This window comes from Arvicanthis niloticus, chromosome 6 (assembly GCF_011762505.2).
Source record: "Arvicanthis niloticus isolate mArvNil1 chromosome 6, mArvNil1.pat.X, whole genome shotgun sequence".
Taxonomy (NCBI): domain Eukaryota; kingdom Metazoa; phylum Chordata; class Mammalia; order Rodentia; family Muridae; genus Arvicanthis; species Arvicanthis niloticus.
The window spans coordinates 19,759,760-19,776,211 of record NC_047663.1 but is presented as its reverse complement, the minus strand read 5'-3'; positions in this window follow the sequence as shown (position 1 = coordinate 19,776,211).

Genomic DNA, 16,452 nt, shown 5'->3' with positions numbered 1-16,452 from the left:
AAATACTTTTTTTTTTTTTTTTTTTTGGCTTTTCTCTGTATAGCCCTGGCTGTCCTGGAACTCACTTTGTAGACCAGGCTGGCGTCGAACTCAGAAATCCGCATGCCTCTGCCTCCTGAGTGCTGGGATTAAAGGCGTGCACCACCACCGCCTGGCAATACATTTTTTTAAAGCATTGAGCCTGGCATGGTCTTTTACCTGTACTCCCAGGACTTGGGAGGATGAGTTCAAGGTTATCTTTAGCTACACAGCTAGTTTGAGGCCAGCCAAGGCTACATAATTATGATCCTGGCTCATAAAACCCAAATAAGCAAACAAAACAAAACAAAACAAAACGCGTGTTTCCTCTCTTTTTCAAACAAGGACCTGACCAGAAAAGCAAGATGGAGATCTGTGCGCAGATGGCTGTGCTCTGGGCTGAGGCGACTCAGCACAGGCCAAGCGCAGGACGCGGGCGGGCACGGGAGCCGTGTTGGGTTATTCGGTGTGGCTAGAGTATGAGGTAGTGGAAAAAGGACCGGGAAAGTAGACGGGAGCCATATCACAAGGCCCTTAAATTCCAAGCTAAAGAATTTGCACTTCATTTAGTGGGCCTCGGGGAAACCTCCACAGACGACTGGATTAGAAGTGCGCCGTGGAAGGAGAACCCGGCAGGGCGGTGTAGGCAGCCTGAACAGGAGGTCTGGTGAGTTAAGCTACTGCTGAAGGGGATGGGCCTCCTGGAGGATGGATTCTCAGAAGCTGCAAGGCAAAAGTAAACCCACTTGAAAGTCCCGTGTAGGACCAGGAACGCAGCTCAGTTAGTAGACCACTTGCGCGGCTTTACAAAGCTCTACGTTCAACCCTCAGCACTGTATAGACAGGCACTGTATATGCCTGTAGCCCCAGCATTCAGGAGGTGGAGGCAAGAGGGTAAAAAAGGGTCACCTTCAGCTACTCAGTGAGTTTGGATAGCCTGGGCTGCCAAACAAACAAACACCAACAAAGAAATCAACCCCTATCTAAATAAAAAAAAAAAAAAAAAAAGTAAATAAATAAAGACAAACATTTTTATGTTGATCCCTACTTTGGTCTGAGGAGAGAGGGACATAAAGGAGGATTTGGGTGCTTCACAAGCTAACAGAGGAGGCAGTTCGAGGAGCACCTGTCTGCAACAACAGGTCAGGAGTCACTTGTTGGGTAAAGTGTTCTGGGCCACCAAGAACGAGAGACTTGAGAAATGGTTCAGAACTTTCACACAGAGAAGGGAATTGGTATTCTAACCCTTTCTTTAAATAAGCTCCACTTAAAACTTTTCTTCTAGGGGCTGGAGAGATGACTCAAAGGTTAAGAGCACTGGCTGCACTTCTAAAGAACCTGAGTTCAATTCCCAGCACCCACATGGCAGCACACAACTCTCTGTGACTCCAGTTCCAGGGAATCTGACACCCTCATCCAGACATACCTGCTGGCAAAACTCCAATGCACATAAAAGTCTTTGAGAAATATTTTTCTTTTAGATTTATTTATTTGTGTTTTTTTTGAGACTCAGATTTATTTTATTTTATTTTATTTTATTTTATTTTATTTTATTTTATGTGTACGGATGTTTTACCTTCATGGATGTATATGGATCACCTATGTGCCTGGTACCGGCAAAGGCCTGAAGAGGTCATCAGATCCTCTTGAACTGTAGTTACAGATATTATGAGCTGCCACATGGATACTGGGAATGAAACCCAGGTCCCCTGAAAGCATGGCAAATGATACTGACAGATGCCCTGCCCGTAACCCCAGAGTGCTCAAGAGATGGAGACAGGCATGTTCTGCACACTGGCACCTGCATACATTTGGACATGTCTGCCCATGTTAAAAAAACAGGAAAAGAATAGTGACCCATAGTGACATGGCTTTTAATCTTAGTGCTCAGAAGGCAGAAAGGCAGAAGCAGGCAGAACTCCGTCAATTTAAGTTAGCATGATCTACATAGTGCACCTATGTGATCTACACAACCGCTCTCTCTCTCTCTTCCCCTGTCCTGGAACTCACTCTGTAGACCAGGCTGGCCTTGAACTCACAGAGGTCTACCTGCTTCTGCCTCCTGACCGTCAGGATCAAAGCTTCGAGCCACCATGGCCAGGCTAAACAGTCTCTTGACCACAGATAAGGTCACAGTATCTGCAACATGTCTACTTTCCAAATATCCCTCACAGGCTGGAGTGTGGAGACACTTGGGCTGTGAGTCTCAGAAACAGAAGGACAGGATCAACTCTAATCATCCCGTACTCCTCAAAGCCCTGCTTAGTGGGGTTACAGGAATTACTCTTGAGAAACTAGGAAGAAATCAGACAAAAAGCATCACATTTTCCTCCAATTTAATTCTCCAAGGCAAGGTCAAGCAAGGTCTGGTTGGGCTGGTAAGGATGGTCACACAATGGAAGCAGCTTCTTAGATATATGCAAGCAGGAGGATCCACATTGGGCAAGAAATAAAATAAAAGTTGGGCTAGGAAGGGGCCAGCAAGATGGGAAATTGCCTGAAGGTGTTTGCAGCCAAGCTTGGTGACCTGAGTTCAAACCCTGGGCTCCACATGGTGAAGAGAGAGAACGGATTTGTGATAGTTGTCATTTGACCTCCACACACAGGTCATGGCATGTACCTCCCCTCAACCCAGATAGAGAGATGATAGATAGGTAGATAGACAGACAGACAAACAGACAGACAGACAGACAGACAGACAGACAGACAGATGAGATAAATGTACTTAACATTTAAAAGAAAGTTGGGCAAAGGCTAACTGGGAATAAGCCACAGTGGAACCTGGCATGGAAAGGTACCTGCTAATCATTAAGTATGTATGAATTTCAGAGGTAAGGGGGGCACTCATTATCAAAGTCAATCAATGAAAATCTCAGCGAGAAGCCATCTTCCCAACTAGGGGACAAGCGAAGATCAGACTCCACTGAGGTAAGTCTCTGGATTGGGGACGGTGTGAGAAACATCTCTGTGTGGACATGGATGCAGTTGTAAGTACCCCTTGGGTATGGAACTTAGCAATACTGACTGACATGACAAATCGCAGACAGACAACTCCAATTCTGAGAAGCCAGCCTTCAGAACCACACATGCGCAAAGCCACCGAGGCGCCGCTGTCTTTATAAAGGTTTCATCTATAACTACAAGAGGAGTTGGTCAAATAGCTTCTGGCTTGGCCATTTGATTGAGTATTGGAAATTCTGACATGGACTGATCTAAGTGATAAATTACCTTGGCATGGGGGATGTAGCTCAACTGGGGTTGTGCTTGGACACACTGTGGGTTTGATCCCCAGAACCACAGAAGCTGAGTGAAAGGTGGAAGCAAGAGGATTAGAATTTCTTTTTCCTTTTTTCTTTTCTTGTCCTGTCTTTTCTTTTCTTTTGGGCAGGGTTTCTCTGTGTAACCCTGGCTGTTCTGGAACTCCCTCTGTAGTGGAGGCTGGTCTCCTGCTCAAAGATAAGCTCTGCCTCCAGAGTGCTGGGATCAAAGGCATCTGCCACCACCACCTAGCTAGAATTTCAAAGTCATACTCAACTACACAGTGAGTTTGAGGACAGCCTGGGCTACATGAAGCCCCTGCCTCACTAACAAAACAAAAGCCTAAAAGATAAACAATCTTGAAATATCTGGAGAAAGAATAGAGGCTATGGTATAATATAATTTGTATGGAAAATATGCTACCATCTGGGAGGAAAAAAAAAACATACATTCAATTATATAAGCATGCACTTCCAGAATTCAAATGCTGAGAGAACTGGGGAGCTAGGAAGCAGGTACATCGCATGGTCATTTACACCTTTAAGAATGTACACCATATGCAAGTAGTACTTATAAACATCAAAACATAAATAAAACAAAAAAGATTTGTCAGGACTAGTTTGTGTTCACCAACAGGGGCTCCTGAAGCGCCAGACTGGTGAGTTAGTCCACAGCGCCCCCTGTTGCCGATTGCAAGCATGCGCTTCGCAGAGCCGCGTTCACCGTGAGAAGGCAAGGCCTGCAGAGGGAACGCCAGTGTCTCTTTAAAGAAGGATGCAGAGAAAAGAACAGTGGACTATGCTGGGGCTACAGGAGAGGGATGGATGGGACCCAGTGGACACACTGGGAACCGGCAGTTCTGGGTAGTGGAGCGCTGAATGCCTTTGCCAGCTGCATGCCTTGGGACACGTGACCCTCTTAATAAGTCTCTGTTCTTGCCCCATAAATTGGGTTAATAATACCTACCCTTAGGGTCGTTGTGAAGATCAAATAAGACACGAACATGAACAGTGCTTCAGAATGAAGAAAGTGCCATTAAAATGCTAAGGGATTATTTTTAACTATCCCCTCATTTTATGAGGTAGTATCGGGCAGCGGTAAAGTTGGGGACTCCGGAGCAGAATGGCCAGTATTGAAATCCAGCCCCACCACCCACCATCTGGAGGGATCTAGAATAAATTATTCAATTTAGTGACCTCTATTTTATGTATGTGAAATTAGGGTTGACAATAACATTTTCATAGGATTTTGTTGGGGATTAAGTGGAGGGATCTTTAACGCACCTCGTATTGGATCTGGCCCACACTGGTGTCAGCGCCTCCCATTGCTGACTTCTCAGTATGTGACCTTCAAGTACTTTGCAAATAGATGCTTGGTAGGTGCTAGCCTGCACTATCATTTCATAGGCGAAGAAACTGAAGCCTGTTGAGGAAAGGTGGCCTGGCCCAAACCATCTGACTAGTTATTGAGTAGTAATAATTCTTCTAAGCTTGAAGTGGAGGTCGGTGCACATCTGTAACCCCAGCATTTAGGAGGTACAGGCATAAGAAGCAGGTGTTTAAGGTTAGCCTTGGCTACATGAGGCCCTATCTCAAAGACACTGAATAAAAATATAAGTAATAATTCTCTTTCAAAAAAACCCTTTCTATTTTAGAGGGGCCTCAAAAAGAGACTTCTTTCTTTCTTTCCTTTTTTTCCCTAAAGATTATTTATTTATTTATTTTTAAATTATGTATATGTGGGGCTGGAGAGATGGCTCAGAAGAGCACTGACTGCTCTTCTGGAGGCCCTGGGTCCAAGTCCCAAGGTCTCCCACATGGCAGCTCACAACAGTCTGTGATCCCCCCAGTCCCAGGGGATACGACATCCTCACAGGGACAAACATGCAGTAGAAATATCAATGTACATAAAATTTAAAAATTACTTTTAAAAATATGTATGTGTATATGTGGGGTATGTTCGTGTGATTGCAGGTGCCCACAGAGGCAGAGGCCAGGGGTGATGGAGCTGGAGTTACAGGGGGCCGTGAACCACTCAGTGTGGCTCCCGTGAGCTGAACTCAGGTCCTCTGCAAAAGATATACATGTTCTTAAAGCTGAGCAATCTCTACAGTCTACCTCCCTCTCTCCCTACTGCCTTCCTTCCTTTTTTCCTCTCTCTCTCTCTCTCTCTCTCTCTCTCTCTCTCTCTCTCTCACACACACACACACACACACAAACACACACACACACTCCTCTCTGTGTGTGCATGCCATAGCACACATGTGAAAGTCAGAGGACAACTTTGTGGGTTTGGTTCTCTCCTTCTAGTATGTGGGTTCCAGGGATCAAACTCAGGTTTGGCAGCAAAGTACTTTTTACCTGCTGAGCCACCTTGTTGGCCCCTAGAAATACAGTTCTTAATTGCCACAGCATGAATCAAAGGCGTGAGGAAGAGGAGCTTTAGTGGGAGACAATATAGAGAGGGTCAGAATCCATGAGAGCCCCAGGGCATCTTGGGTCTGGGTGTACATATGCTGTTAACAGGAAATGGACGGAGAAGTAGGGGTTCAGAACTCTGGGAGGACATCAAGGACAGGGAGCTTGCAGATACCATTCTCCCTGTGAAAACATTTCCTAAAGAAGGCAGTATGGTGCAGTAGGAAGACCACCCCAAGGATGTACTGAGTTACTGTGTGCTGGGTTGCAGACCAAAGAAAAAGCAAAGATTGCTGTTTGTTAACTGAGGACACTTTGGTGGGTCCCTGTTTGTTCGTTCTCTCTCTCTCTCTCTCTCTCTCTCTCTCTCTCTCTCTCTCTCTCTCTCTCTCTCTTCCTTCCCCCCTTCCTCATGGTATATGGATTAACATCTGGGTTTCAGCTTTATTTTCACACTTAGCTGTGTGTCAAAAAAAAAAAAAAAAAAAAAAGAAGAAGAAGAAGAAGAAGAAGTCTAATTACAACTAGATGCCCTAACTTCATTCCATCTTTTTAAAAAAAGATTTATTTTCATTTTATGCATTTATTTTATATGTATGGGTGCTTTGCCAGTATATGTGTCTGTGCGCCACATGCATGCCTGGGGCCTGGAGTGGTCAGCAGAGGGCTTCAGGTCCCCTAGAACTGGAGTTAGAGAGGTGTGTGGCTATAGGGGTGCTGGGAGCCGAACGCAGGACCCCTGGAAGAGCATAACCCTCAGAACTGCTGAGCCAGCTCTCCAGTCCCAGGATTTATTTTGAATTATGTGTTTATGTGTGATGTGTGCAGTGGATATGAGCACAGGTATCAGAGGTGATGGATTCCCCTGAGCTGGAGCTAGAGGAATCTGTAAACCACCAGATGTGGGTGCTTGGAACTGAGCACAGGTCCCCTGGAAGAGCAGTAAGTGCTTTTCACCTGCTGAGTTGTCTCTCCAGCCCTCAGCCTCCCTCTTTTTAACAGAAAAGTAAAAATTTAAGGACCAAGTGGCTTGTCCAGTCCCAGAGATCACAATAACTTCTACGAGGCATTGGTGTATCATGAATCTGATTCCACTGTCATCCACAGAGCAAGGCCTGCTCATCCCAGAGGTGGTCTGTCTTTCCGCAGCTGTGAGGGAGAGTCTGGGCTGGGCACGCCTGACTGCTTAGACTTTTCCCAAATATTCCAACCCTGCTTCCAAATTTAAAAATCCATCTGGTCTTTGTCTCATGTATTTTCCTTTCCATTTTAAAATGTGAGTGAGTGTCCTTCTGAGGAAAAGCCAATCCATGTGTTTTTGATTCATTTAAATTTAATTTCTAAAAAAAAAAAAAAAAAAAGAGGGGGGACAGACATCACAGAGTTTCACACATTTTCAAATGACAGGAAACAGAGGGAGGCCAAGTGTGGGTAACTGGGCACAGAGAGACCTCAGGCACTCAGGGGCTCTCCTGTTCAGGAAGTGATGTCACTCAACCCCACAGTGGATGCTAAGCCTGGCCGTATCTCCTTATTCCAGTGCCAGCTCCAGCCAAGGGGGAAGTTATAACACTTGGGCCAGGCAGCATTAAGAATATAATAAAACAATGAATAAATCTGATCTTTGAAAGCTTGGCTGGGGTGTGTAGTCAGGTCACCTGTAAGAGAAGAAGCAATTATCCTTTGGTGCTTCCTGTCTGTTGGGGTTTAAATTCAAACAAACAACAGCAAACAGGGTCTCACCATGTAGACCAGGCTAGCCTTGAACTCGCATCCTAACCTCTGCATTCTAAGTGATAGGACTAAAGGCACACACTACCACATCTGCCCTTGCCTGTTATGCTTTGAATCTGAAATATCCCACAACGGCTCCTGTTTGGAAAGTCTTCCCCCCTACTCCCCGCAGCTGGCAGCATTGTTTATGGGAGGTGTTAGCTTACTCAGGATTCCACTAGGCTCTTCTCAGAAACCTAGCAATGACTTAAGCCAGTTATCTGCTGCCATCACCTGTCACTTCTGCCAGGTGTGCCAGGTGCATATAAAAGGACTGCCCGCCACTCCAGCTCTCTCTCTCTCTCTCTCTCTCTCTCTCTCTCTCTCTCTCTCTCTCTCTTTCTCTCTCTCCCTTCCTCCCTCCATCCCTCCCCCCTCCCTTACTGTCCTCTGTATCCCCCTTCTCTGCCCTCATGGCTCTGCTCCAGCCTGTCTGCCTGACTACATGTCCACTCCTCTGCTTCTACCCCTTCCCAGGTCCTCCTCTCTCTTCCCCCAACAAATCCCCTTTAAACCTGATCTGTTGGATGGTGTAGTTACTCAGGGCACACCTTGGCATGGGCCTGCCAGGTACCCCCTCGAAGCATTTTATTTCATGACAGGAGGTTGTGTAACCTTTAGGAGGTGAGGCCTAGCCAGCGGAAATAGGCAAATCAGCCCAGGCCTCTAACTATAGCCTGGTCCTGGTTTATTAAAGTTGGTCTCTCAGCTTCCTGTTTCACCACGATGGGAATAGCCTGCATGGTGTAATCCCTCTGTTGTGAAGTGAGCCGCTCCGCTCCTCCTGCCGACAGGATGGCCGGGGCAGGCTCTCCCACACAGAGCCAGAATCATGCTTCCTTCCACTCCATGGCTTCTGTCAGCTATTTAATCACAGCAACATGAAAGTGACTTAATACGCTGAGCATGTAATTATGTAAACCAGCAGGAGCTCCGTGTAAACATACCTGCTTATGATGATGAAGTAAAACCCCAGGCTGGGATAACTCGGGGGAGAGAGACAGTACAGGCTTGTGGAATGTGCTGTAGTCAGGCGAACCTGGAGTAAACGGTTTCGATTTGTCACTCAGGTACAGGGAATTTAGGCAAGTGACTTCATCTCTCTATAAGCGTCATCAACACACCACTCCAAAGACTGTTGTAAGAATTAAATTAATTAAATGAGACATGGGGATGCAGTGGGGTATTGGGGAGTTTGGGGGTTGGAGGGGGATGATATAGGCCTTGAATCCCAGCACTCAGGAAGCAGAGACAGGCAGATCTCTGAGTTTGAGGGCAGTCTGGTCTACAGAGCCCAGGGCTACACGTAGAAGCCCTGTGTTGAAAAAAATAATTCTTACAGGGGGGTCAGAGTCAGCTCAGCAGGTGAGGGTCCTTTGTTCCCAAGCCTGATGGCTTAAGTTGGACAGAACCCACCCACATGGTGGAGGGAGAGAGCTGACTTTCCTGAGTTCCACAAGTCTACTGTGGCATGTACACCACTATCCAGACCCCTATACAAATAAAATGCAGTAGAAATATATTACAGTTAGTCTGTGAGCACTGTCTTATGGAGAAGTTGACTATTACCATACTAAACCATGCCATATTGAAACGCGACTATTACCGTAATAAGCTATGCCTTATGAAACAGGACCAGTACCATCTTGTTGGGTTAACCTTTTTTACATTGTACGAAGGTGTGCTCTGTATTTTCAGTTTTCAATTCTAAATGCTTGCAAGATGTTGATATTGTCATTTCTAGGGCCCATCGCTGGCCTTATATTTGTACAGACTTGTCCTTCCACAGGGCCTCAGGGACTGGAAGTTCAGCCAGCCCTCTGTACCTAGAGGCAATCTAAGATTGTTTGAGAGATTCTGTCCTACTGATTGCTTGTAACAAACAGCTGACGGCCAATAACTGGAGCAGGGAAGGCAGGGTGGAGCCTCCTGGCAAGAAGAATGACTCGGAAGAAAGAGGAAGCCAGAGAGTCAGAGAGACTTAGGGAGTGGACACAGGGAACAGACACAGACCATGCGGCAAGATAGTTGGGTTAAGCTAGGTGAGCTGGATGGGAGGATGCCCTAGCAAATTGCCTAAGCTTTAAGCTATATTAAAAGACCCTTCGTATTATTTATACTGCTGGCACGTCCAAGGAAGTCCTGCTCTAGAGTTGACTATTGCCATATTAAATTATGCTGTATTAAAATTACGTATATGACTTACCGTATTAAATTATTCTGTTTGTCATGTGGCAGCAGACTGGGTTGTGCTGTGCTTTCTGTTACATTTGTGCGGTGCTGTATGCAATACATATAATGATATTCACATGAGAAAGATCAAAGACTATTCCCTTCCTCCTCTTCCTTCTCTTCTTCTCCTCCTTGCCCAACTCTTTTCGAGACAAATGTCTCCTATGTAGTAGACCTGGATGTCCTGGAACTCATTATTTAGACCAGGCTGGCCTAGACCTCACAGAGATCTGTTTTACCTCTGCATACTACCCTCTATAAGTTCTGGTATTAAAGGCTTATACCTCCATAGCCAGGCACCCACTTTATTATATTTACATTTTTTATTTCAACTATTACAAGTTAAAAACCATTCTTAGCTCATGGGCTATATAGAAATAAATGTCAGGCAAGATTTGACCCTGAAAGTTGCCCTCTGACCTTCATGCTTATACCTGTGCCTGTGCATGCTGATGCAAACACACATTCACACACACACACACACACACACACACACACACACACACTGCTACTATTACTACTACTGATGATGATGAATTTGAAAACATGAAGAGGCCAAATATTTCACCTTTAATTCCAGCCTTCGGGAGGCAGAAGCAGGCGCTCTAGGCTAACCAGGTCTACAGATGGAGTCAGTGCCTAGCTCAAGGTTTCTAGGGCTGGGGTGTAACTCAGTGGTGGAGTGCTTACCTATCATTTTATTCATGTTGACCTAAGTTCTAGTCTCAGCGTAAAAGAAAAACAATAGCAGAAAAAAAATTCTGGAAACTCTGTATTATTTATACTTTTTTTGAGAGTACATATGCGTGCACATGTGCAGAGGCATGTGTGAGGAGATGTCTACTGTCATTATTATTATTATTATTATTATTATTATTATTATTATTATCAGTTTTGATTTTTCGAGACAGGTTTTCTCTGTGTAGCCCTGGCTGTCCTGGAACTCACTCTGTAGACCAGGCTGGCCTCGAACTCAGAAATCTGCCTACCTCTGCCTCCCAAGTGCTGGGATTAAAGGTGTGCACCACCACTGCCCAGCCTACTGTCTTCTTTAATCTCACTTAGCTTTTGAGAGAGGGTCTTTTTTTTTTTTTTTAAAGATTTATTTATTTATTTTTATATGCATTGGTGTTTTGCCTGGTTATATGTCTATCTGTTTGAGGGTTCCATATCTCCTGGAACTGGAGTTGAAGACAATTGTGAGCCTCCATGTGGGTGCTGGGAATTGAACCTGGATCCTCTGGAAGAGCAGTCAGTGCTCTTAACTAACTAAGCCATCTCTACAGCCCAGAAAGGCTATTTTAGTGAACCTGGAGCTCACCGTTTCATCTAGACTGGCTGGGCAGAAAGCCCCTAGGATCCATTTGTTTTACTGGGGTTGAGACCTGCTTGGCTTTTATATGGGTGCTAAGGACCCAAAGAACTCAGGTTCTTATGCATAAGCGACTTTACCAATGGAGCCATCTCTCCAACCGTTCTGTCTTATTTTTATTTACTTTTGAAAAATTATTTTATTTTATGTTTGGTTGTTTTGCCTGTATGTATGCATGCCTGGTACTGAAGAAGGTCAGAAGAGGGTGTCTCTTCTCCTGGAACTGGAATGATGGTCAGTTGTAAGCTGCCATGTGGGTGCTGGGAACTGAACTTGGGTCCTCTGGAAGAGTAATAGCTGATCTCAACCACTGAACTACCTCCCCAGATCCTACTCCATGTTCTAAAAAAAACTAAAAACAGGTCAAATTACCTTTTACATTGCTTTATTCAATTTTAGATAGCAAAAATATCATTTCAATTTTATCGATATGAAAAGTATTAATGAGATAGTTCACTTCTTTTTTCAACTAAGCCTTTTTCTTTGGAATCCTAGGGTACACTTAACATTCACAGTACACTCTGTATTCATCCTAGCCACTTACAAGAGCTCTGTAGCTACAGGTGGTTGCAGGCTACCATAGCAATGAAGCTGGCCCACAACAGTGTTTCCAAACCTCAGTTTGCATCAATAGGAAGGCTGTTAATATACACACCGCCGGGCCACATCTGCACACTTTCTCCTTTAGTAAGTCTTGGTGAGGACCAAACCCAAAAATTTCTAACCAAATTCTCATGTGGTGCTGATGCTGTCCATCTAAAGGTCACCTGTCATGAATTGCTCATCTAGAAACGGGAGAAATAAAAACAAACAAAACCCCCCAAAACCCCAAAAAACAAAACAGGAGAAAAAACCAGAAATGCAATAAGACGCAAGAAGGTAAAAGATGAGGGTAGTAGCTGAGGGTGGAGCTTGGTGACAGAGCACTTGATTTTTCTATACTTACATAAATATATACATATTTATTTTATATGTGGGGTAAGGGGTGAGCTGTGTGCCAGGGCACAAGCATGCGTGTCAGAGGACAACTTTGAGGTAGGTTGTTCTCTCCTTATGTCACGTGGGTCCCAGGGATGGAACTCAGTTCACTGGTTTTGGCAACAAGTGCCAGTGTTCTTTTGTAGTTGCTTAGCATGTGTGAGGCCCTGGGTTTGATTTCCAGCACAGCTAAGAACATTGTACAATAGAGAGATGTCGTGACATGTTTAATCAAATGGCTAAAAGCCGAAGGACTGACAGTACCAAGTGTTGGTGAGAGTCTAGAATAGCCGCCATTCTTGCTCACTGCTAGAGAGAAAATAAAATGGTATCACTTTGGTGGTGTCTTACAACACTACCACTTTCCATACAGTACAGCAATTGAGGTCTTTGGTGTTTCATCACAGGAGTTTAAAACCTGTGAATACAAAAAACCTGAACACTGATGTTCATAGAAGCTTAGTTCATAACTGTCAAACTAACCCTTCAGTAGGTTAATGGATAGGGCATGGGACATTGGGGCAGTGGAATGTTGAGTGTTAAACAGAAATGAGAAGTGTGTGGGTGCACAGCTTTAATCCCAGCACGAGGGAGGCAGGGGCAGGTGGATCTCAGTGGGTTCCAGGCCAGTCAAGACCACAGAGGATGCCATCATTTGGAAAGTGTGTGCTATGGTCATGGCTTTGTGGCCTACCACCTTCAGAAGTCAACCTGCGGCTAAGGTGTCTGAGTGCAAGAAGAAAGTGTAACTGGAGTGGGCTAATGAGGGCCCTGAACACTTTGCATTGAAGATTCAGGCTTGGATTCCATGAAGGAGCAAAACCTGAATCTGTGAGGGCGGCTGGTGCGGCATCCAGCTGGTCTTGAGGGTTTTAACAACAAGTTGTCAAATAAATGTTCAGGTTTCAAAAACTGAAGGAAAAAATATCTCTATATAAAACCATGAAAAGGCACTGAAGAATCTCCAGAGCATAGCACCGAGGGGAAGATACCAATCTGCAAAGGACAGATGCTGTATAATTCTAGGTGACAGTCTGGAAGGGGCAAAGTTATGAACACAGTAAAAAAGATCAAGGGTTTCTAGGGGCATGTTGGGAGGCAACGTGTATTCATTAGTGACTGATAGGTGGAACAGGGATTTATTTATTTATTTATTAAAAAAAATTATGTCGTATGTATGTGTGTCTGTGTTGGTGTGTGCACAAGTGCAGGCTCCTGTGAAGGCCAGAGGGCAGTGGATCCCCTGGAGCTGGAGTTACAGGAGGGAGTGAGCCACCTGACAAAGGATGGACACTAAATTCAAGTCCTCTTGTAACAAGTTGTCCACACCTTCTCCAACCCAACACGAGATTTTTTTTTAAGGTGGTGAAAATATGTCATATGTTATCTCAACCAGGGACGCATGCCATCCCACTGATATCACTGCAGTGAGAGGGAACTCTACATGGGCTGTGGACAGCGGTGGGAAGGATGCATCAATGAGTTCCATTGAGTGTTAGCAGTGTAGCCCTCAGGCAGGACGCTGACATTGGGGGAAGCTGTATGTGTGGGACTGGGGGGGGGGCATATGGAAACCCTCTGTACTTTCAGATGTAAACTTCTCTAAAAACTTAAATCTATTTAAAAAAGAAAAATCCAAAGCGTGAGCTGGGCATTGGTGGCACACACCTTTAATCCCAGTACTCCAGAGGCAGAAGCAGATGAATCTTTGTGAATTTGAGGCCAACCTCACCTATGAATTGAGTTCCAGGACGGCCGCTTTTCCTAGGGCTACCCAGAGAAAGCCTGTCTGAAACATCAAACAAACAAGCAAATGGAACCAAAGCTAACAAAACAAGAAAGTGCTAGATCATCGAACCAGATTAACAATGGGACTCCAGACCAGTGTGTAGCTAGACCTCATCCCGTCCCCTTGAAAGTAGAACTCGACAGGGTCATTTTTCCAGGTGTCTGGAGAATCTGACACAGAGAGCTGGTGTCAGCCTTAAACAAGCTGTAAACTTTTGTCACTAAACAACTCTCTATAGGCTTGGATAATACTGCCTACATCTCCTTTTTTGAACTTGTGGACGTGTGTGTGTATGCAGATGTACATGTATGTGCTGGTGTGTGTGTGTGTTGTATGATAAAACTTTTCCCAGGGAGATGCAACACACACGTCTACTTACCACACATAGGGAACTCCTGACGGACCAAAGTACCAATACCAACAAATCCAAATTGCTGAACCAATGAATTTTATTGGTGTTACTTCCAAGAGTATGAGTGTGGGGTTATTACAGGAGCAGAAATTATTTAAAGACAGCTGATTCACCAAGGACTACCCCAGCCCGTGTGACAACTCACAAAGCTGGGCATGTGGGGCACACAACCTACAGACAGCTGCCCTTTCCAGATGCCTCAGTTGATCTAAACCTCTTCCAGGGAGCTTGGCTGTTTTCTGCTTCTCCCAGGGAGTTAGTTAGGTATGAGAGGTTTTTTTTTTTTTTTTTTTGTGGGTTTGGCTTTTTTTTTTTAATTGTTTATTTTTGGCAGATTGGCTGTTCTGAGAGAGACTCTGAGCTTTTATGGTAGGGACGGGCCTAGCGATTCTGGTCAGTTTCAGGGACTTGTGTATGGAAGTACATGCATGACAGAACACATGTGGAGGCCAGGGGACAACTTGGTGGAGTTGATTCTCACCTTGCATTTGTTTTGTTTGTTTTGTTCAAACTCAGCCATCAGTCTTGGAAACACATGCTTTTTTACCTATTCAGCCATCTCGCTGTCCCCCATCTTGTATTTTGAGATAGGGCCTTGCTTTTTTTTTTTTTTTTTTTTGGTGTTTTTCGAGACAGGGTTTCTCTGTATAGCCCTGGCTGTCCTGGAACTCACTCTGTAGACCAGGCTGGCCTCGAACTCAGAAATCTGCCTGCCTCTGCCTCCCAAGTGCTGGGATTAAAGGCGTGCGCCACCACTGTCCGGCAGGGCCTTACTTTACTGGACTGTGCCGAGGAGGTAGGCTAGCTGGCCGGTGAGGCCCAGTAATCCACCTGTGCCCCCCAAGTGCTGGGATTACACATTTATCATGCCTGTTTTTTTGTCGTGGGTTCTGGGGACGAGATTCAGATTCTCACACTTGACAGCAAGTAATTTATTATCACCTCAATCCCAAATCTCTTTCTAATTTGTATTTGTGTGTGTGTGCCCGTGTGCACATACTTGCCCATTTGTCTCTGTGTTGGCGGCCAGAGTCTGATATGGTGTATTGCCTCTGTCATTCTCCATCTTGAGTTAGAGATGGTTGTGAATTTGAAAAAACCGTCAGGTCTACGTGGGCCAGCAAACTCATCCCCCTGGTCTACTTCCATTAGTGCCAGAGCTAAATGAACATCTGCTTAATCTCGTACTTCTCAAAGTTTGATTTTAAGTGCAAACACCCCAAAACGCTTGTGTTTACTCCTTTAATATTTCAATGTCCTTCCCCCAACCCCCGCCCCATGCTCGCGCTTACACACATTTTGAGGGATGGACATTTGGGGATGGACTTCGCATTTTTCTAAGACTCTAATGTGTCAACATCTCGTAAGGTCCCAGGAATAGCTTTAAAACAACAAACAAACATAAATAAATAAACAAAACCTCAAAACAAATTCTGGGTGAAATTTGTCCAAAAAGTTATATTCACATTTGATAGTCAAAACACCCTCACCCTAAAGGAAACCTGAGCCTAGGACACAGGGCAGCTTTTGCCATTTAGCTCTACAAGGGTTTCGTTTCTTTGCCCTCTGAAAAAGGCTACAACTGTCTATTGGGCTGGCGGCTCTGTGGAATTCTGGGAACTAGGGGCGGAGAACAAGACACAAAACGAAGATATTGGCGTAGGGTGCGGGGCAGAGGGCTCTAAGGTCATCGTCCAGTTGCTGTGCAATTTCCCTAATCTTCCAAGCACCGCTACCAAGCCAGTAAGCGCGCGCCTCCTATCAGCCAATCAGCGGGCCGGTGCTCGTCCATTCTGGCCAATCCCGAGCGAGCTTACTTTGAGCGGGAAAATCTCAGACGTGGCCTGAGCAAGCCTAGAGCGAAGTCCGGCTAACTGCTCCTTCTTTGCCTAGTCTCTGGTGTGTGTGTGGGGGGGTAACAGACCCTGGAGGCCGTTGCCCATTGGCTGGGCAGCGGGCCAATGAGGGGTGCGGGATGAGGGGTGACGGGCCTCCTGGGCGTGGGCGGGGCGGGGCGCCGGCGGCCGGTGCCTAGTCGCGAGCCACGGGGAGCAATGTAACGGCCTCTTCCCTGTCGCACCTTCTCGGCTCGGCCCCCCACCCACAGACCGGCTCCGGGCAGCGCCGACGGCGGCTGCGGTAGCGGTGGGGTGCGGGCTGAGGGAGCTGGGCCTCGACGTCCTCCCTCATCCCCGTACCCCAG